This window comes from Pelodiscus sinensis, chromosome 4 (assembly GCF_049634645.1).
Source record: "Pelodiscus sinensis isolate JC-2024 chromosome 4, ASM4963464v1, whole genome shotgun sequence".
Taxonomy (NCBI): Eukaryota; Metazoa; Chordata; order Testudines; family Trionychidae; genus Pelodiscus; species Pelodiscus sinensis.
This window is the reverse complement of record NC_134714.1, coordinates 25,809,118-25,832,271: the sequence shown is the minus strand read 5'-3', so window position 1 is coordinate 25,832,271 and position 23,154 is coordinate 25,809,118. Positions and strand designations below refer to the sequence as shown.

Below are 23,154 nucleotides of genomic sequence, written 5' to 3'. Positions count from 1 at the left end.
AGATGGTGAGCACTGAATGTAGAAAAGCTCTGATGTATTCCTGTGTCATCAGTTGTGGTTCAAAGAGGACCTGTGTGCCTGACAGTAAACCAAAGGGAACTGTCTCTCCCCTGTTTTCCTGGAAGGAGATAAGGTGCTATGATCGTAGCAGTTTAGAGTGAAAACAAATCAAGAGAGGGATTAAAACAGACCAAAACAAGTGGTAACATTTATTTTTTACTGACAGCTTCAAAAATGTCTTAGGATCCACATAAAAGTACAGTATGTGGGATTCATATAAACACAAACGTCCAACTAATGCACTGACATTTATATAATTATTTTAAAATCTGGTTGCACAACAATGAACTCTGCTTTTCATCTTAATCTCAAGGAAAAGAAGAGATTTCTGTGGTCTTGGTAAAATGCAATCCACGCCAGGCTTGGACTAGTCTGGCCACCCAGGTTTCCCTTTTCATATATCTGATAGATGTGTTTTGACAAGTTATATTAAGTACAAAGCAGGCCACCAGAGCAGCATGTGGAGTTGATATAGACAGAGACAGAAAGGCAAATAATAGTATGAAGCACACTTATGTAGGCAATATTTGCCATAACTAAATGAGCCCCGTCCCTCTCCCCCAACATCATATTACCACATTTCAGCAAAACATACAATAAAATGGTTACTGACAGTTTTTTAAAGGGTCTGTTTTATCCAGGATTTACAGCTTCTGCATCGTATTCTCCCCAAAATCAAGGTGTTTTAGACCTGTAATTGCTTATTTTTCTGTACTTTTCATTTTAAATGACTTTGGTTAAAGGGCACTTTGGAGCTCCCCTCCTTCCTCGCCCTGATAATATCAATTCAGAATTTGCTCATTCACTTTTTTTGAAAGCTGAAACAGAAACTTCATAAAAGGAAAAAAAATCTGGCACGCACACCTGAGCTGATTGCCCTTTTCTTTCACAACCATCTTGAGTACATCATTGTCATCCTCCAGAGCACTCCTAAACAAGTTTTGGCAAAGGCAAAAACAAACAGTATTTTACAACATCTTTGGATGCACTTCCAAAATGCAAAACCAATTAATCAGTAGTCTCCAAGAGACTCAGCTAAATGTGGCTGCCTCTCTGACACTGATCTCTGCTTTGATGTGAAAAGAGAAAACATGCGAGCAAGCCCCCCTAAAAGAGGTAATGAGTTTCAATTATTTATTTGTATGGAAGATGGGGGAATAGAAGGTTAGCAGTAAGTACATAGCTAATCCTTCTCAGGCCCTCCCAACTGCAAGGGTGTTTAACTCCCTGCTTTCTTATGCTGTTTCTGTACAGGAGCCAATGGGTTGCTTTTTAAATCTGTCAATGGGCCAAGTTCTTTACAAAATACAGTATACTTAAAGGACTTGTATTCTGTCAAACCTCATATAAAGACTGTTACTTTTAATTATTCATTATCAACATCGGAGAGCTAGTAGCTCAACATATAGTCTTTCCTCCCTGCTGCATTTAACTGTCATTGGTTTTCAAGTCAAGAGTGTATATTCTGAGCACTAGCTAGTCATTAGCATCATATTCTCCAGACACAATATAATCATCCTAATAATTGATTGTAGTGAAGGTAGTCACTTGTAGCCCACACAATTCTCAGCCATGAACTTTGTCCTTTGTCGTTTATTATGCGCGGGAAACATCTTGATGGTATAATCTATCTTCCTTGCAAATTTACATCAAAGGGTAACAAGCTACATATTGCTACTTCAAAATATACCACTTCTATCATGCTTTGTCTGAAAAGCATATTATTAGATGTGAAATTAGAATGCTGGGGTGAAAACCTCCCTTATGTGTATATGTGAGAAATCTACATAGAAATATAGATATAGATATAAAACTACTACTATACGTATATAGATAAAAACCACTACTATCAATGTATATGTATAAAACTGCTATATATTATATATTTGAGAGAGTGTGTGTGTGTGTGTGTGTGTCTGTCTGTCTGTCCATCTGTTTGTGTCCATTTGCTCAAGAACTCCTCCTAAACAGTAAGAATTAGGGTCACCAAATTTGGTATGCAGCTTCCTCTTATCATAAGGTCAGGGTCTGGTATGTTTTCTCTCCCTTTATCACCCTTGTCTTTGGTATGGGCTTCTTCACTTTAAAGATTTTGGGGTGCCCAGTTCTAAAAGTTTTAAAGCCTTTTTGTGAAATCACAATTTTCACTGGTCTTAAATGTAGACATTGAAAATTGCAAATGTAAAAAAAAAAGCAATTGAAATATTTATAAATCAAGAAGAAGTTGTCAATGGCAACTGGCAGATAATTACAAACCTCTCCCATCTCTCCAGTTCCGGAAAAAGGATGCAGATGAAACAGATGAAACAAGTCGGAATTGCAAATGAATTTAAATATCCCCCGCTTCATTTGTATAAACATGGCTGCTGCTTTTTTCCAGCTCGGAGCTTTGTCGGAAAAAGCGCCAGTCTAGACGGGGAACTTTTGGAAAATAAAGCCTTTTCCGAAAGGTCCCTTATTCCTGATTTTAAGAGGAATAAGGGACCTTTTGGAAAAGGCTTTATTTTCTGAAAGATCCCTGTCTAGACTGGCGCTTTTTTCCCGCAAAGCCCCGAGCTGGAAAAAAGCAGCAGCCATGTTTATACAAATGAAGCGGGGGATATTTAAATCCCCCACTTCATTTGCAATTCTGACTTGTCTCATCTGCATCCGTTTTCCAGAAAAGGGGTGCAGTGTAGACACAACCCAAGGATAACTGGACTCAGTATTTGGAAGCAGAGAACTCAAAAGATTCATAGATTTTGAGGTCAGACCCGATCATTATGGTCATCTACTATGACCTCTTGGGTAATACAGATCATAGGACTTCCCTGAATTATTTCCTGCTTCAAATCTAACAGTTATGAACGAATAAGCATATATTATAGAAAAACATCCAAACTTCCTTAAAATAATCTCCTATGACAAGGAATTCCCCACAACCCTTGGTAGATTGCCCCAGTGATTCACTACACTGTCTGTTAAAATTTTGAACCTTATTTCCAGTCTGAATTTACCTAAGTTTCCAGTCTTGGATCTTGTTATACCTTTGTCTTTTAGATTAAAGAACCTTCTATAATCAAATTTCTGTTCCCCATGTATATAGATTGTTATCAAATCATCCTTAACTTTCTCTTTGATAAGTTAAATAGCTTGGTCTCCATAAGTCTATCAGCTCAAAGGCATGTGTTCCGCTCTTTTAATCCTTCTCGTGTCTCTTTTCTGAACCCCATCCAGATTTTCAACATCCTTCTTGAACTGTGGACACCACAACTGGATAAAGTATTCCAAAAGCCATTGCATCAGGGCCAAAAACAGAGTTAATATAACCCAATTATTTCCTGCTTATGTATTCAAAGATCAAATTAGCCTTTTTGATTATGGTGTTGCACTAGAAGCTCATGGTTAGCTGATTATCCATTATGACTCCTCTTCTTTCTTAGTATCACGACTTCTTAGAATACCCCCTTCCCCCCATCCAGTAAGTAAAGCCTACATGCTTTGAGCCCAGATGTATATTCTAACACTGGGTCATATTGAGACATATTCTTTCCTGAAACCAGTTTGTCAAGTGATATATATATTACAGAGTGGGTAAGTCTGCACATCAGCGTTGCTTCAGAATAACTGACATTATTCTACACTACAATCATATCAAACTAGAGGACTTTTTACGCTGACTCATGGTGACGCTCATTTTATGAGGAGTAAGGGAAGTAGAAGGAAGAGTATTCTTCCTCCGACTTCCTGCTGTGTAGACAGTGTCAAATGCTGAATTAAGCTATTTAGACTTAAGCTAAACAACTGACATAGTTGTAGTTGCATAGCTTAATTCGACTTTAGCCCTGCTGTTTAGATGTACCCATACAGACTAACACAGCTACCCCTCTGAAACTTGTCCCAAAATCTTTTTGCCTCTTGCAAATTTTATCAGTAATACATTATTCTGTTTTTTCAAGTCATTAATAAAAATGTGAAGCAGCGAAGGGTCAATAACTGATCCCTGCGAGGCCCCATTAGAGAAAGCATTCAATGCTCAATGATTTCCTACTTACCGTTACATTTTCAGTCCTATCACTGAAGAAATGTGTAATCTGCTTAGTGTGTGTGCCATCTTGAATTTGTATTTTTCTAGTTTTTTAATGAAGATGTAAGGTACCAAGTCAAATATCTTACAGAGATCTAAGCATATTGTATTAACAAGTATTACTTTTGCCAGCTGAACTTGTAATCTAATCAAAAAATTGCATCATGTAAGTTTGAAAAGACCTATTTGTTCTAAACCTATGTTGATGGGCATTAATAACCCTCCTTTAATTCTTTCAAAATTGAATCCTACAACAGCTGCTCCATTTTTATGCCCAATATCAGTGTCAGGCTGATGGACTCACAGGCCATGTCTACACTGCAATGCTATTTTGGGATACCAGAGTATCCCCAAATAGCTATCCCACATCTTAGCAGCAAGCTTGTTATTTCGGGCTCACTGTTCTGATATCCCCGTAAACCTCATTCCATAAGGAGTAAGGGACATTTCAGAACAGTGGGCTATTTTGAAATTTGGCACTGTGTAAACAGTGCCAAATTATGAAATAAACTATTTTGAAATAAGATTGAAATAAGATAAACAATTAGTGTAGCTCAAATTGTGTATCTTATTTCGACCTATGGTGCAGTGTAAACGCACCCATAGTTACCTGGGTCCATCCATTTACCCTTTTAAAATATTGACACAACATTAATTTTCATCCATCCCTCTGCAGCTTTCCCAGAGTTCCAAAACTTTTTAAAAATCAACATTAATGACCCAGAGAGCATTTTGGTCACCTCCTTTGAAACTCTTTGATATTGATTTTAATATGTCTAAATTTAGTAGCTGCTGTTTAACATCATCCATAGTTGCTATTGGAGCAGAAAATATTGCATCATCCTTATGTGAAAGGAATACATCTTTTTTTGAAATGCAAAACAGATTATATTTATCTAACTCAAATGGCATTGTTAAGAGTGCTTATGTTTTTTGTACACTTAAATTATTTTTCACTATCTTTAATTCTTATACCCATAGATTTCTTCTTGTCCTTTTGCTTGCCTTATACATTTTGACACTATTTATCCTTTGACTTACAATTACTAGCAACTTCCCTTTTCCCTCCACATCCATCCATCCATCTAAGAAAAATGAAAACAGGAAGTTGATAGCAATAAATATAAATCAGAAGCTAAGAAGTGTAGAAAAAATTGAGAGAGAGAATCTGCTTTCAGTTCCATTCTAAATCAGCTTCATTTTGTAACCTGTTTAACCTGATCAACAATTAAGTACTTTAAAATGATTAAAAGAAATATGGCCTGTATACAACACCACCAGCTAGCTGAATTCTTTTGTGTTCACATTCATGTATGATATGTGAAATATTTATAGTTTTAAGCACAGAATTTACAAATATTCAGGAAGTGTAAATATTTTCTTATTCTTTACACAAAGAAAAGTTCAGGTAGAACTAAATTTTCTTCATTAAAAATGTATTAAAAACTCACATTTGTGTTATAAAAGTAGTCATTTATTCCCAATGAATACATTTAGTAAGTGACTGTCTAGCATAATAATCCTCTAGCTTTTTACTTTTGTCACAGTGTATAGTGTTTCACAGTGTGAACAGTAATAATGATCATGTGTTTGTATGAGTAGATTCATTTTGGCAAGCCTTGTTAGTTGACAGGTATGTAATACACTTGCCTTGCGGCTTTGGGACCAGGTTTCAAATACAGCCTTCATTGAAGTGACTGAAAATCATTCAGCTCTCATAACTGTATCAAGTGACAGTCAGTCAGTATATGTGTGGGACCTGATGTGCACTAGCCAGTCAAGAATACTTCCCTTATTCAGTCTCACTGCTATCTCTGACCATCAGAAAGAAGACACTTAGGGCAAGGGATTAAGGCCAGCAACACAAATCTATCGTTCTAAATATATTCACATCTTTCCAAGAAGACATGTATGTGCCCAGCAGCTTTTTCCTTCACTTTTGTAGTCTGTGTCCACTAAGGGAACTCCAGTTCATCCAATGTACAATAAGGGGCCTGTACTAATTGTCAACATAACTGCCAAAAGCAGCATTTCTATCAAGTTGATGTTGACTCAGACATGAACTTGTCCTGATCTAGTTACTCTTTAATGCTCCTGGACACCTCTTGCTGATAATGTTATTTTCATTGCTGTGCAAAGAGTGCCAAATGTTGGCATGGCATTCCTGCTTGTCAGTATCATGATATCACACATTACAGCCAAGAAAGAAACAAGAAGATTTCACTATAATCCTTATTATATCATGTACAAAGATCACATCAGTCACCCATGTGTTCCAGAGGCTAGAACAGAGGAATGGAAGTCAGGATTTGGGGGTGTATCCAAATAAGTCTGCCAGGGATTCCCTGAATAATACTGGGCAAGTTATTTAAAAGATCTTTGTGCCCCAATTCATCCAGGGTAAAATAATGGTAATAATCCTACTTATCTACCTTTTGGGGCCCCTGTGAGGCACAACTGATTGTATTTGTGACAATAGGTACAAGTTCAAAATATTAATTATTTAAAATAATAAGATAATAATTCTAGTACTTTTAAGAGCTGTCATCCTTCCCCCAAAGTATCACAGTACAGAGAAGAAAGTCTCTCATGGAAGGAATATCTTCCAGCTTTTATATATTTACAAAGAAAAAGTATATTATAGATTACTCACTAACACAATCTAAAAAAATTCAGGCCAGATTGCTGCTTGCTCTAATATGGCTACATGGACAGTGATTAATGTAGACTGAAACATGTGGAGCGGGGAAACCCTGATCACACCAGATAATGGGGAGGCTTCTGACCCAGTGGAAGGAGAGGTAGTGGACCTTAACTATGGCTTTAACAGAGGGTAAATTTCTCCTACCCATTACTCCTTCTTTTTACTGTCACACATAGCAGAAAGTAAAGGCTCCCCTAGATAACAGCTGTGACCCTTGGAGCTGCACACAGCTCCTGCTTCCTCTCTTGCTCTCCTCCCCCTTGTCACATATACATGCTTTCACATAGAGATGCATCTTCCCCAATTGCATTGTCACATGCTGCAGCCTACCTTGTTTGTGGATTTTTTTGGTATCTTGCCTATGACTCTAATTTCTCTAGGTCAGACAATTATTTCATTGTCCTCTGTATTTTTTGCAGTGCCTGCCAATTTACAGCTTGTCTATGGGGTACTTAAACCCAACTAAGTCAAGTTAAATTTGCATTCCCATAAAGCAATTCATTATAGCATGTTAACTCTGTACTTCTTGAGAACTCTGGAATCTTCTTTCAAAGTGAACTAAGTTCAGTGTGAACTGGCTTAGTTTAATCTATTGTTCATGTGCTCACACAACTAAGGCATAATTCTTGGTGCAGGTTCTATCCTACAAAGCTTTGTGGATGATTGTTACTGACCTGTCTTTTTAGCCCTCTGCAGCTCTGGTGTCAAGTTGACCAGAAGTCCCTACCCCATTTAAAAACTGGCCCAGAGCCAGAATTTACCGACTTTCTCCTGGGTTCAGATACATCTGAACTGCTGCAGAATTACTCCAGAAGCCTTACACCTCATCTTAAGCAGCTGTTTGGAGCCATGCTGAGACACTGAATCTCATCATCATCTGGAGAAAGAGTCTGTGCAGGAAATTCTGTGGCCAGCCACTGGAAGACACTTTTTTCCTGGATGCTGCTAAGGAGGTGACTGTGGGGGACCACAGGCAGTAGGCCAAACAATGCCGGATGAAAAGCAAACAGATCAGGAGAACTTACATTCAAGCCAGGGTGCCAGGAATAAGTCTGCAGAGTAGAAGTTTGACTTGTTCATTTTCTGAGGAGATGGACAGGATTTTGGTCAATGACTCTATGGTCCAGACCATGGCAGTTGTGCACCTAGCTGCCTGCTGTGTTTTCTCTGCCCCTCAACTAAAGATGGGACATCAGAGGATGAGCACAAGGAGGCGAGTTAAGAGATGTCCCCAGTCCTCTAGGATCTCTTTGGGACTCACACCCTGACACCAACTTCATAGAAGGTGAGCATAATTCCTGCAATGCAGCAGCCAGGCTCACTTCCCAATAAGAAATCCAAGCTAGGGCTAAGGAGGCAGAACCTCTGCATATAAGAATCTACCTTAACATTTTATGGCTAATAATGCCCTGCTAACTTCTCTTCTGTTTGTACCATTGGGGCAACAATTTTAGAAGGATATGAGCTGGAAATCTCTCCAAATTTCTAAACCCATCTCCTTCCTCCTTTGTCCTACATTGTCTACCCAGGCCCCACCTCTCTCTGCATGTTTCCAAAATTGAAGTTTTTTCTCTGGCAAATCAATATCTGTCTTATCCTGAACATTTGAGTATCTATAGTATCAAGCCTTGCCATGAAGAGTACATGCTTATCTCCCATGTGTTAATGGCTGGCTGTACAGCTGCACATTTTCAGGCTTAACACTTAAAGAAAGAGGCATCGCTAACAAGATTGTACTGAGAGACTAGGTGAGTAAGGTATTATCTCTTATTGGACCAACTTCTGTTGGTGAGGGAGAGAGATACTTTTGAGCTATACAGAGCAATTCTTCAGGTCTGAGAAACATAGCATGTCACAGTGAACTGCAAGATCAAACAAATAGTTTAGTATAAATAGTTATCACATACTTTAAGGGACCAATCAAAGTGAAGTGGACCATTAATACCACTGTAATCACGGCCAAAAAGGGGAATTAGTGTGTTATAGATTTTTGTAATAAGCCATAAATCCAGTGCCTTCATTGAGACCATGATTTTATTGACTAGCAAAGTTATGAATTTAAGCTCCGAGGCTTGTCTTTTGAAAGTGTTATTGCAGGCTTCTGGTGAGGCTCAGGACTGATAGGTCAGATAGAGAGTGATCGCTTTGTGGAAAGTATTCACCCACAAATGATAGGATGTTTTCGTCTATTATCATTTTCCTGTGTGACTTCATTTGAAAGCATAGTGATTATCTTGTTTCACCCATGTAGTTGTTATTGGGGCATTTACTGCACTGGAAGAGATACACCATATGTTGTTATAGGCATCATGGAACTTAAAAGGTCTATTGTGGGGAGGTGTTGATCCTTGTAGCAGTGGATATATGTCTGCAGGATTTGCATGTTGTTTTGGCAGCATCTGGAGCTATTTTGAGTCAATGTATTCTACCTTGCAGGCAGTTTATCACTGATGGTGAGCTTAGAGAGGCTAGGGAGTGGTTTCAAGACTAGTAGGGTATGTCTACACTACAAAGTTAATTCGAACTAACAGACGTTAGTTCGAATTAACTTTAATAGGCGCTACACATACAAACCACTAGTTCGAACTTAATTCAAACTAGCGGAGCACTTAATTCGAACTAGGTAAACCTCATTCTACGAGGACTAATGCCTAGTTCAAATTAAGTAGTTCGAATTAAGGGCTGTGTAGCCACTTAATTCAAACTAGTGGGAGGCTAGCCCGCCCCAGCTATCCCTGGTGGCAACTCTGGGCACCACCAGGGAAACTCTTCTGCCGCCCTCCCCGCCCCGGAGCCCTTAAAGGGGCACCGTCTGGCTACGGTGCCCATGTCAGGTGCAAGCCTGCCAGCCCCTGGCCAGCAGACCCTGTACCTGGCACGGCACGAGCCAGCCACCCGCTGCCACCCAGCCCTCCGCCTCTTCCCGGGACCAGGCTGGCGGCTCCCAGGAGCCTGCCCAGGGCCGCAAGAGGCGGGTGCCCGCCTGGTCTAGTGCAGAGATCGTGGACCTCAGCCAGGTTTGGGGGTAAGCCTCCTACGTCCACAACCTCCACACTAGGCACAGCAAAGTGGCTGTCTAGGGCAGGATAGCTGCCAGCCTGGCCACCCAGGAGCAGGTTTGCATGAAAATCAAGGTGGTCCAGTGAGACCCCCAACCCTGAGCCCTGAGCTTAGAACATAAAAACATAAGAACGGCCGTACTGGGTCAGACCAAAGGTCCATCTAGCCCAGTAGCCTGTCTGCCGACAGCGGCCAACACTAGGTACCCTGGAAGGGATGGACTGAAGACAATGACCAAGCCATTTGACTCGTGCCATCCATCTCCAGCCTTCCACAAACAGAGGCCAGGGACACCATTTCTACCCCCTGGCTAATACCACTCCATGGACCCAACCTCCATGACTTTATCTCACTTCTCTTTAAACTCTGTTATAGTTCTAGCCTTCATAGCCTCCTGCAGCAAGGAGTTCCACAGGTTGACTATTTGCTTTGTGAAGAAGAACTTTCTGTTATTAGTTTGGGTACGTCTAGACTACATGCCTCTGTCACCAGAGGCATGTAGATTAGGCTACCAGACATAGTAAAACGAAGCAGCGATTTAAATAATCGCCGCTTCATTTAAATTTACATGGCTGCCGCGCTGAGCCGACAAACAGCTAATCAGCTGTTTGTCGGCTCAGCGCGATAGTCTGGACGCGCGGGTGTCGACATCAAAGGTATTTGTCGACCACCCAGGTAAACCTCATTCCAGGAGGCATACCTGGGTAGTCAACAAACACCTTTGATGTCGACACCCGCGCATCCAGACTATCGCGCTGAGCCGACAAACAGCTGATTAGCTGTTTGTCGGCTCGGCACAGCAGCCATGTAAATTTAAATGAAGCGGCGATTATTTAAATCGCCGTTTCATTTTACTATGTCTGGGTATGTCTACACTACCCCACTAGTTCGAACTAGCAGGGTAATGTAGGCATACCGCAATTGCAAATGAAGCCCGGGATTTGAATTTCCCGGGCTTCATTTGCATAAGCGGGGCGCCGCCATTTTTAAATCCCCACTGGTTCGAACCCCGTGCTGCGCGGCTACACTCGTGGAATGAGGAGTAACGGTAGTTCGAACTAGGAAGCCTAGTTCGAACTACCTAGTTCGTGCCGCGTGTAGCCGCGCGGCACGGGGTTCGAACCAGCGGGGATTTAAAAATGGCGGCGCCCCGCTTATGCAAATGAAGCCCGGGAAATTCAAATCCCGGGCTTCATTTGCAATTGCGGTATGCCTACATTACCCTCCTATTTCGAAATAGGAGGGTGGTGTAGACATACCCTCTGGTAGCCTAATCTACATGCCTCTGGCGACAGAGGCATGTAGTCTAGACATACCCTTTGAAGCCTGCTACCCAGTCATTTCATTTGGTGTCCTCTAGTACTTCTATTATGGGAACTAATGAAGAACTTTTCTTTATGCACCCTCTCCTGAAAAGTCCCAGTCTCTTTAGCATCTCTTCATATGGGACCTGTTCCAAACCCCTGATCATTTTAGTTGCCCTTCCCTCTCCCACCCTCTCTCTTCCCCTCTCCCACCTCCTTTTCCCAGTCTCCCCGAGTTTTGTTCAATAAAGAGAGTTTCTATTTTTGAACACACGTGTCCTTTATATTGTACATCAGGAAGGGGGGCTATGGATGGGTAAGTGGAAGGAGGAGGGGGATGAATTGGGTACGAGTCCCCGAGGGGGGTCTGGGGTGGCTCTGAGGGCTCCTCAGGGTGGAAGCTCTCCTGCAGCCCCCCGATTGACACCCTCTCCCCCGGATGGCAGCCTGTGGCAAGTACAGCCGGGCTGATGGCTGAGTGCTGTGATGTGCCAAGTGTGAGCATTCAAGGCACTCCAAGACAGGACTACTTTGCAAGTGGGGAACCCCTGAGAACTGTCAGTCCGGGGTGGGGGTCGGGTCCCTTTAAGCACAGCCCTCGGCTAGCCTGAGACAGCAGCTCCACGCTCTAAGTCCTAATCTGATGCCCTGCCGACACTGCTTCCGGCCATCCTTAACCTCGGTTTAGGGTCCACTCAATGTGAACATGCTTGTTCAAATTAGCAAAATGCTAATTTGAACTAGTTTTTAGGTCTAGATGCACTAGTTCGAATTAGGTTAGTTCGAATTAACTAATTTGAATTAAGTTAGTTCGAGTTAGTGCTGTAGTGTAGACATACCCTAGAAGAGGTGGTTCTGGAAAGATGTATTTTCAGGATGGTGTCGCAATCAAGTGTAGGTTGTAGCAGGGGCATGCACAATGGGGTTGGAGAAGCAGGGTCATAGGTTCAACCAAGAGTCATCAGGGGCACAGAACTCCTCCGACCCTAAGGGTATGATTTGAAGAGCAAGATCCTTTAGTCTCAGGACTGCAGTGAAAGGAGAGGGAGCTCTCTGTTCCTGCTGTCCCCCTATTCTTTGGCTATAAAGTACCACAGGTTATACTGGCCAAGTGGGTTGGATCAGAAGGGTTCATTGTAGCAAGGGTGTATTGTAATTCCTCATAACGTCATCTGTTTAATATAATTCTCCAAAAGCAGCCACATTTTAGTTCTTGCACACACCACTGATTTCTAGTTATTTGATCATACTCGTAAGAATTCCAATGTGGGGTAGTGGGGACAAGTAGGGATATGCAGCCAGAGCTGGTTTCATTTCTGTATTGAAGCTGATTTTCCCAGTGTTTTATAGTAGTCCATCCCATAATGTGATCTGCTTCTCTGGGGGAGTGTCCTTTTTTAGTGACAGCAATTTTAAGTATGTTAATGTGATTTTCTTCTGGGAGCATATTCTGTGGTGCCTGAGTACCTGGCTGCAGATGACAGATGTATTGCTTTATTTGTAGTAGTTATTGGCTCTGTGAAGGTAGGTATGGTGATCCATGAGTTTCTTGTATATGGTTGTTTTTAGGATTCCATTGCTAAAGGTAATTAGCAATTAGCTCATATCTGGTGTACAGAAACTTGATGCCTGTGTGGAAATACTCTAGAGAGAGTTTAATTATTACTAACAGAAGTTGATCCACTTTGTCTCTCATAGGATCTTGGACCAGAAAGGACCATCATGATCATCTAATCTGACCACTTGTATATTGCAGGGCATAGAACCTCACCCACTCTCTCTTGTAATAGTCTCTGAGTTACTGTTGGTCATCCCAGGTCTGCAGAATGAGCCTTACCCACCAACTAATGCTGGCTTCCTGAATCCAGAAATGGTGTGATGCTGCTCCAGGAACCACTCCTCTAGTAATAGTTGCTCTGTTTCTTCCTCTTCTTGCCCTGCTTCCTCTGCTTCTGCTGAAGCTGCTGGTGCTGGTGCTTACTTTGAAGTAAGAATAAGTACTTTGAAGTAAGAATAAGAGCCTCCGGAAAAGGGCACTTTTTCCGGAGGATTGGGGCCAGTCTAGACGCTCTTTTCCGGCTTTTTTAAAAGCCGGAAAAAAGCGGCGGACATTTTTATTTAAATGCCGCGGGGGATATTTAAATCCCCCGCGGATTTCCCTACGACGACTAGTGAAATTTACATGCCCCTTCCGGAAGAGGGGCCAGTGTAGACGTAGCCAAGCTCTTTGATAGCTCATTAGATACCTGTCCCAAACCAACTATACTACACTATTCCTTATCTATTGCCTTAAGACAGTCTTCCATCCACATTACAGTGTTATGATCAAGTCATTTTGACATAATATCAAATGCTTTACTAAAATATGAGTATAATAGGGATATAAAATAATTTTAATGTAAAAAACTTAATTTACAAAGCTTTGTGTTTTGTTTCTACTGCCCCTATTTGCTAGCTGCCAAGAGCCACATTTTATAATAAAAATCAAAGGAAATTAAAGGCCTAAGTCACTTAGATGACAAAGATATTTAGGCACATAAAGATATAGGTAAGTGTATAGTAGGATTTTCAAAAGCATCTATGTGAATGTATTATTTTACAGCCAGCACTAGAAAATCTGGAATGACTGGATCTTTGTATTATTGACTTTTTTATTATGCTTACTTTATTTAATTATCATTAGATAAACAGAGTCAAGTTTGATGACATGAAAATTATTATTAGCAGCACTGCTAAAAGCTGCTGAACTTATTCAGTAACATATATCTGATCAAATTACAGTTGGGAAAATGAAAGAGCACCTTACTGTATGAAATACCATTTCAAGTGTCTATAGACTAGTTAACTGTCATTTGTATGACTGTATAATTGAGGCCATGACTTTCAGACACATTAGTCAACAGAGGCCTTAGGACAGGACAGGAAAGGACAGGACAGGATGGAGAGAACCAGGAAGAACAACAGGGACCTATGTATGTTGATCAGCAATAGTATATAATTCCTTTTATATTAATTACTATAGTCCTGACTCTTCTCTACTATGAAATGGCTACAGAATGTTCATGTGCTGCCATGAGAATTAGTAGCGCTACTGAATCCCTGCTAAAGCATAACATTTCAGTCCAGAACCTCAGATGGTATAAATTAGTGGAACTCCCTTAAACTCAGTGGAACTATGCTAATTAACACCAGATGAAGATTTGAAACTTCATCTCAGGACAACTATTCTGTGCTTGCCAGCCAATAATGCTATATTTTATATGGGGGTCTGAACAAATGTTTGGTCCCACAAAGTTTAGTCTTATACTCGAGTAGGCTAACATAAAATGTTAAATACTCATAGGTCTCAACTATGCATCCCCTCTGATATTGGGACCCAGAGTGTGTGGTTTGGGTGAATCCCCAAGTTTAAAAAAAGTTTAGAACTATAGCTCTAAATGCATGCCACTAGAATGATGGTTTTCATCAAATATTCTTTGGAGGATGCACCAAATACAGTAGCTCAATTGGGGCGAGGGGGGTTCATATTTACATTTCATTTCAGTCAGCAGATCACTTTCTCACAGGGTGGAGTAGGAAATGGAAGAGAGAGAAAAGGACAATACAGAATGAGATAGTATGTATGTCTGGCAGTGGGGAGGAAGATATGGACAGCAGGCCAAATTTATCCCTAGAGATACAATTATACAAGAGATATATCTCACCCAGAAAAACACCTCTGTGTCTGAGTCTTCCAGATCATATAGTTTAAACTAGAGCCAAGGCCTACATGATCTAATCTATATAACCATTTTGTCTGTGACCATCACCGTGACTTTTAAGCACTAAATACAAGACTTAAAAAGAGCATTTTTGCTCTGTCAGACTACATCCTCCATTTTTCTCCTGGCTAGGATGTATATTTATGGCTTACTTTTGAGGAAAGTATATTTAACCGTTTCAAGTGCTGATTTGGAGCGGTGGGATAAAAGCAATGTCAACTCAGATTAATTCTGACATTTTGTTTTCCCTTGTCTACCCATTGTCTCAAAAACCTAAGTTTACAGTAGCAGTTTCACATTAATGACAATAAGGGAAATTCAGCTGTTTTTTGAAGTTTCCTTAGATATTTACTGATCCAGAGTGCCCCTTTTTCATTCTGTGGTTAAGGTGCACCACAACACAAGCCACCAAACTTTTCCTGTCTTTTTCATTATTTCCAACTATTAATATGTAATCACAAAGAAAGTAGAGAGCCTCACACTAAGTCTTTGTAGGACCAGGGCCTTGATTTTTACTCAAGAGTTCCAGAATTCCCTACTCAGTGCCTCCTGACACTAATCCTCATGTTCCACCTGTACCAATCAGGGATGGGGCAAAGAGAAGCAATGATTCACAGGTATGCTCTCTTCTTTGTTGACAGTGTGCACACCAGCATTGTAAGCTGCACGATGCTGATATCCTCAGCGGCTCCCAGCCCCCTGCCAGTCTGAGCCTTCCTAATTCTGCACTCCTTTGTGCATCCCAGTTTCATTTCACTAAACATGTTAAAGTACTTTTTCTTGTTTTAAAAATAATCTAGGTACAGGCCCAAGAACACATGGCAGTTCAGCTCTTTATGGTGCCCATGTCAATAAATAAAGAAAGGGACTGCTGACCTTGAAGTCTGGTGGAGCAAGAAGTCTAAGCCACAGTGCAGAGAATTTGTAGCTGCGGGCATTTTCTTTTGTTCTTTATATTTTGCATGAGGGTTTTAAACATTGTGATCTGATTAAATCAATAATTTGAATAATTTTGCAGAACCAATGCAGATTTATATATGAAAGTATCCCAAGATTTAATATGGGCTCTTTATTACCAGCAGTCGATTTCAGAAACAGGACATTTAAAAAAATAGCTATCACGTAAATCAAGACTCAATTAGAAACATTAGTAAAAAGAACCCTGTCAACTTCCATTAGACCTAAAATGAGCAGTTTAATCTCCATTAAGCATGCAATTGTTAATCACTGTTTTTATCAAGATCATAAAAAGCAGGGTCTTTAATTTCCCTCAAATAAATTAAAAACTCTTATTGTTAACAAACTACAAGAAGCAATGTCCTTACCAAATGAAAAAAAGGGAAAGGAATTAATTGCTCAGTCACTTCCGGTTCAAAAACTGAGGAGAACCACTGGCGGAAACTGGAATAGCTAAACAGTAATTATTGTAATTTTGTCCTAGGTAACAGAATAGCCCTATTCTCTAAAGCTTGCATTGATCTACTTTTAAGATTGGACCCTAGGGAATGTGTAACAGTGTCAGGAACTTCTGAAATCATTCTTCATAATAGAAATGTATGAAGTAAAACCAGCACCAAACCAATTCCTGTTAAAGAATTAATAGGAGCAGCACAAACTTCTGTTTTCCAAAAAAGACACAATTCTCATTGGCATGATCGACCAACCAACCTATTTAGAAATAGGTAGTATGTGAGCTGGAGTGGTAGAACAATTTTTGTAGTGGAGGTGCTGAGAGCCATAAACCAAATTATAAACCTGTATAATGGAAGCTGCTTTGAGCCAAGGAGTGCAGTAGCATCCTAGATCCTTAGTTCCTGTACCTATGCATGCTAGCTGACAATGGTGAAAATGAGTAGGATGCTTATGCATATCAAAAATGCCTCTCAAAGCTTCCTTCTTTGGAGGGAACACACTTAGTTCAATTCCAGTGTTACCTATTTTCCAAACAAATTTGGTGGTTTCACAATTTGTTGTTGACAGTTATATAAATCAGAAATACAAAGTCATGAAAGAGAGACTACAAGAGGGGAGGACTCCTACTGCACTTTAAGTTTCCTGCCCACTTAATTTGTGGGTGTGTTCCTTGTTTTCAGTCTTTGGCACACACTGTGCCTTACATTTTCCATTAATAGGCAGAGAAATGTGTAAGGGGAGTTGGAGCTTGTGGGGGGGGGGACATGAGTATGTGCAGATGAAAGCATAGGGTATGTCTACACTACCCCGCTAATTCGAACTAGTGGGGTAATGTAGGCATACCGCACTTGCAAATGAAGCCCGGGATTTGAATTTCCTGGGCTTCATTTGCATAAGCGGGGAGCCGCCATTTTTAAAACCCCGCTGGTTCGAACACTGTGCAGCGCGGCTACACGGGGCTCAAACTAGGTAGTTCGGACTAGGAGGTGTACCGGTAGTTCGGAATAGGAAGCCTAGTCCGAACTACCTAGTTCGAGCCCCGTGTAGCCGCGCTGCACGGGGTTCGAACCAGCGAGGTTTTAAAAATGGCGGCTCCCCGCTTATGCAAATGAAGCCCGGGAAATTCAAATCCCGGGCTTCATTTGCAAGTGTGGTATACCTACATTACCCTCCTAGTTCGAACTAGGAGGGTAGTGTAGACATACCCATACAGAGTCTATTTGGGTTAGGGTGCTACATGCTGGAGCGTCTAAAAGAGTTCAGATGTTTTAGATTTTTCATCTCAGTGCAACAATTCTGCACTTTCCAGACAAAAACTGCTGTTTTTATATGCCATTTTCTTCCCCTTTCTCAGAAGTAGGTGCCTAAATCTGTTCTGCAGAGAGGCATCTATCTCTGCTTAGTGATTCATGAACAGGAGCTCTCTGCTTGCAGTCAGCTGCTACAGGCTCTTTGAGGAGATGAGTTAAGAGCCTGCCTTATTCCACACAAAATGACCCAAGGAAGAAGCGGTGATGGCAGCACCTACTTTATAATTTTCAGGACAGTGTTTATGTTTTCCAGAACAGATCTTCCAAAAACACTTCTTCTGAAAGAGAGCATCCACACAGCAAAAGCGCATCGAAAAAGCGATTTGCTGAATGGATGCTCTCTGGCATGTAAGTCGTGATTATTATGGATGGAATGGCCACTCTCTTCCCCATCTATACACGCCTCTTTCCAAAAGAGTTCTTTCGGAAAAAGGCTTCTTCCTCATAGAAAGAGGTGTACTGTTGTCGGAAAAAACCTCCATTCTTTCGACTTTCTGTTGAAAGAATGCAATTGCAGTGTGGAAATAAGTATAGTTTTTCCTGAAAAAGAGCCATTTTTCCAGAAAAACTGCAGTGTAGATACAGCCTGGGATGTGGGAGACCCAACTTCAATTCCCCGCTCTCTGTGACAAGGAGAATAAAGTGAGTGGGTGCTAGAACCCTGAGTTATAGGATATTCTGATGGTGGGAATCCATCAGTCTCTTCTGTTGAATCTATTTCACTTTGGGTCAATAATGGAGACATGATTGGAACAGAGGGCCTGGACTCAGGGTCTCACACAGGCTGCCTGAATCACTAGGTTACAGAGCTTCACTAGGGTTGTGGATTTCTCACGCTCTCCAGCACAATGATTGTTCCACTGTGGATAAATAATTGTTCTATACAAAATAAAAATTTTAATCTTTTCCTCTCTTCCCTGAAAGCTATTTTCAGTGGCAAAATAGAAAAAGGCAAATGTGGGGAAGAAAGGGAGATAAAGAGGCATAAAAAAGTTGAATAAATCAGTTTTGAAACCTGGAAAGTTTTCAGTTTAGGGAGAGTTTATATTACTTTTTTATCTTTTTGTCATAAAAAAATCAGAAAATTCAAAAACATTTTAGTGGAAAATATTGATAAAAACAATGTTATTGGATTTTTTCATGACACATACTTACCATTTTTCAAACAGCACTAGATAGCAAAGTAGGATTGGCTCATGACAGCACAATCTAGCCCGAGTAAAATAATATACTGGACTACGTCTAGACTGCATCCCTTTTCAGTAAAAGGGATGCAAATTAGACGTATCACAATTGCTAATGAAGCGGGGATTTAAATCTCCCCCGCTTCATTAGCATAAAAATGGCTGCCGCTTTTTTTCGGCTCTGAGCTTTGCTGAAAAAAAGTGCCAGTCTAGACGCGGATCTTTCGGAAAATAAAGCCTTTTCTGAAAGATCCCTTATCCCTTATTTTAAGCAAGGCAAAGTAAGGAGAAGTGGTCTTACATATAGGGCTCCCTCTAATTTTTTCCATCCATATGCGGAAAAATAATTGTTATGTGCACCAAAGCATGTGTGGATGTGCATGATCAGTAAAAACACATGATGTGGGTGCTCTGCTAATCAGCTGGTTGGCATTTGAATGTCTCCTGGGTGGCCACCCAAGTTCTCAGCTTATAGAGAACACAGCTTATGTATATATCTGGTGAAGACAAACAGCAGCAGAATAGAATGCTCCCATTTGTTTGGCCGCATCTACAAATGAGACTTAATTTTCATTGTACAAGAATCTTTCCATGCTTGAAATTTAGTGGAATGATCAGAAAGACACCTTAGGCACCTTGCCTACCTGCCCTTTAACAGCATCAGCGGAACCAATGGGCTTTGTATAGCTTATGGTGCAATCTGATGAGCAATAGTACAATGTCTCACAAAGTTATAATCAGACTGGATCTCACTAATCTGGGTTATAGCTCAACTGTGAAGGCTCTTTTGAGTAAAATCATTTCTTTATTAATGAGATTCAGTCCAATCTCACAGATAAAAATCATTTTAAAAGATGTCCCTTTGCTGCTATTCAAATGAATGGGAGAAAGCAGTTCATGTTTTAAGAGCTGTCTTCCTGTCATATCACGATGGATCTCATTAGTGTGGGGAATGATTTTACTGGGAAAATCTTCTACAATAAGAAAATATAACCTATTGTGGATGAGCAAAATCCAAGTCAATTAGGCTAAAAAAAAGGCTTAAATATACCACCTCTTTGCTCCCGTTCATTTTAATAACAAAAAGAACTTTTCTTCTTCTTTATTTAATAAAAATTATTCCCTTTTTAAGTTGAATTGGACTGGCTCTCCACTGTAGAAGTAATAGTTTTTCTTAAAAGAGGTTGCAATGTTAATCTTCTGTTCAACCTAGATTAACCAAATCAAACATGGTTTGAGTGAAAAAAAATATAAAAAGCCTAAAGTATTATATCTATTTCTAAAGCATTAAAAAAGTACATGAAGGTTTTATAATCCACTGTTTCTTTTAAAGTAACTGGGATACATTTGCCTAGGTAAACCGATAAACTGGTGCTTGGAAATTCAATGAGATGTGGTCAACCACAAGTGACTGAAGTGAAGTCAATTCAAATAATTTATATGCATGCATTTAAAAAAAACCAACAATGTGCAGAGCCAAACCCTACAATGAGCTCACTCTCAGTGAGCCCCTCTGCTCTTGATAAGTTCAGAGGAGGAACAGGACCATAGACAGTAGGGAAATATTGGTCTCAGACTGTGTATCAAAGGAAGGATTGTTTAGTGGCTAAGGTTCCAATTCTGTTCTTAGCTCTGCCATCTGATCTGTATCCTTGGGCAAATTACTTCACTTCTTCCTGCTTCTGTTTAGCTTTTAACCCTTGTTTTGTCTATTTATTGCATTAGATTGCATCTAGCTATATTACAATATAAACAATAGCAATGGTAAAATCAAGACTATGGACTCTGCAGACATTCTGGTTTCATTCTCTGCTTATTTTCACATATTGAGACTTCTCTGATCTTTTTTTCTTTTCTTTTTTTTTTTTAAACAGAGAACACCCATTAAGCCCTACATCCAGCTACATATACTTATCCACATTGCACACACAAACTTGGATGGAATCAGATCTTTATTTAAATGGCCCTAAATTAATTTAAGTTTCAGTATAACTGAATACCCCCGTGACTGCAGATTCCTCATGCTCTAGCCCTATAACTTTCTCAGTGATTTGTCTTCTACTCTGGCAGCTGCAAATGGTGATCTACCCAGACTTATGTACATGAGTGTTTACTGCAGTCAGTTCTGTGGAGATTTAAAGTTTATTGAGCACATTTTCATCTAATAGCAACTATTTAATGTAACTATCTGGGTCATTGTCAATATGCTTACAATAACTGCTGATCAGCAAATTATTTAACGTAATTTAAATTTAGTGGGCTCTCGTTGCATAGGATGGAAAAAACACACAAGGTTTTTCTCACTCTCATAGAAGCATGTTGTCACATTCTTTGGCAAAGTCACAACCTGGCATTCCAGCTCTTTCAGTATTTATGTACACTACTAATAGACATAAAATTGAAAATCATCTCTATAACATGCCTTGCAGTATTTAAAATTCTATTTATTACATCTCCCTCAGACACAAACATACACACACAAACACATGATCATTTTCTCTCTCTTTTAATAATTAGAGATGGCTCAGTCTCTTATTATTCAATTTGGGGTTACATGCTTAACATATAGGAGGAAATCAGCCCAAGTCAAATTTACAATTCACACAGGGAGGTTGTGCCTTTCTACAGGGAAAAGCTGCTCTAAGGACTGATTGCAGCTTTCCCAGTTGCAAATACTGTAGGTGTATCCCACTTTAAATATTCAGCTTGCAGCTAGCAGTTAAGCATGTCACATTAGTCTGTGTATAACAATACGATGAGCTGAAATGACAAAATGCCAGTTTACCACCAAAATTCAAAGCAACAGACACTATTTGCATCTGGGGAGAGTAGCTATCAGTTCATATTGTGTCTTTTCCAAATGAAATAATGTGGCAGACTGGCAAAATGGCACATAGCTAAAATATCTGGAATGTCTACTAGTTAGCAAATGGCTCAGGTTTTCTATTATGCTGAACTACTACCAAAGCAAATGGTCCATCTTGAATTGGAGGTCATTACTGAGGGGTGCATTATGGTTCTCTTTTACCTAGGAAAAAAAGATATTACTCAATGCAAAGTTGGCAGGATCTGTACTTAAAAATATAGGGCTAGCTCTTTTTATTAAAGTTTTTGGAATAGTAACCACAATGATCCTTTATCTTAGAAAGACCACTAGAGATATTTAATGGTGAAGAAAATGACAATTTTTAAAATCTCAGCTTCCATCAGTTCTACAAAGGAGAACTATTTTGGGTCTTTTTTGCACTTACGTGTAAGACCTCACAAGGTTCATCAAGGCAGAAAAGATACTCTTTAATTAGGTTAATATTTTATTTATGTTACAATCTCCCCCTGGTCATGTCTAACAGAGGTTCTATTTACAATCTTGCCAAATACCAAAGAACCAATCAACAGAACATAAATTTACTTTTCAAAAAGATGTTACTTGGATGAAATTTACATTTGAAAGTCTAAATTTGCATTTCATTCTATCCCCCCAAAATATCTGCTTATTAAAAAAATAGTTTCCAGGAGATTTTTGAAAGTAAAGCAAAACTTTTTTTATTTTATTTTAGAATGCTTTAAAAAAAATTTCTTGTTCTGCACTTTTTTATAGGCCAACTACAGTATGTCCTAATTTTAGTTTTCATGGTATTGCAAAAGATTAGGTTTTCTTTCCCTGAGACATCAGGGGGTTATTGTTTATAAATAAGCAAATCCTCAAAATGTCCTTCAACAAACACACACTTTTTAAAAAGCTGAAAACACACAAATCTTATACTTAAGATTAGTCATATAAGTAAGCTTTTACCTGCCACACAGAAATTATGATAGAAAAGAGTTGGCAGTGAATTTTAGCATTTTTAGGAATCTCTTCCAAGGCATAGTTATATTGCACAGAATATTGTTACTTGGTCTGACCCAGGCACCATAGTGACTATCAGAGCTTGTGGGATCTGTCCTGTTGATTGTTCTAGCTTACCTTCTAGTTTATGGTGGCGAAGTTCCAGAAAAAGAGTAAGGAAGTGTCCCAGAACCTATTTTAGATTTCCAAGAGGAAGGAACTGAAGATGTTCAAATATATCTCTGAAACTATTTGAATGTCCAAATTCATGGGCTCGATTATACATAGTTATTCCAGAACAGTTATTTAGCAATCAGAAAATTCAAACATGGAATTCTTCTAGAATAGGTTTTGCATTTTAAATTCACACTGTGACTTAAATCCAAATTAAATTTCAAGTGTAGACAAGCCCATAAAGGCTCCTCTATAGTGTCTGAGGGTATGTCTACACTACAACGTTAATTCG

General features: G+C 39.8%; 1 long non-coding RNA gene across 1 annotated transcript in view; it reads left to right on the top strand.

Moving 5' to 3' along the window:
• The first annotated feature begins 340 nt into the window (after positions 1-340).
• Positions 341-23,154, top strand: part of LOC142829079 (uncharacterized) — a 32,813-nt gene continuing 9,999 nt past the window's right edge. The window contains exon 1 of the long non-coding RNA XR_012903308.1: positions 341-1,176. This is a non-coding gene — a long non-coding RNA (uncharacterized LOC142829079). The remainder of the gene's footprint in view (positions 1,177-23,154) is intronic.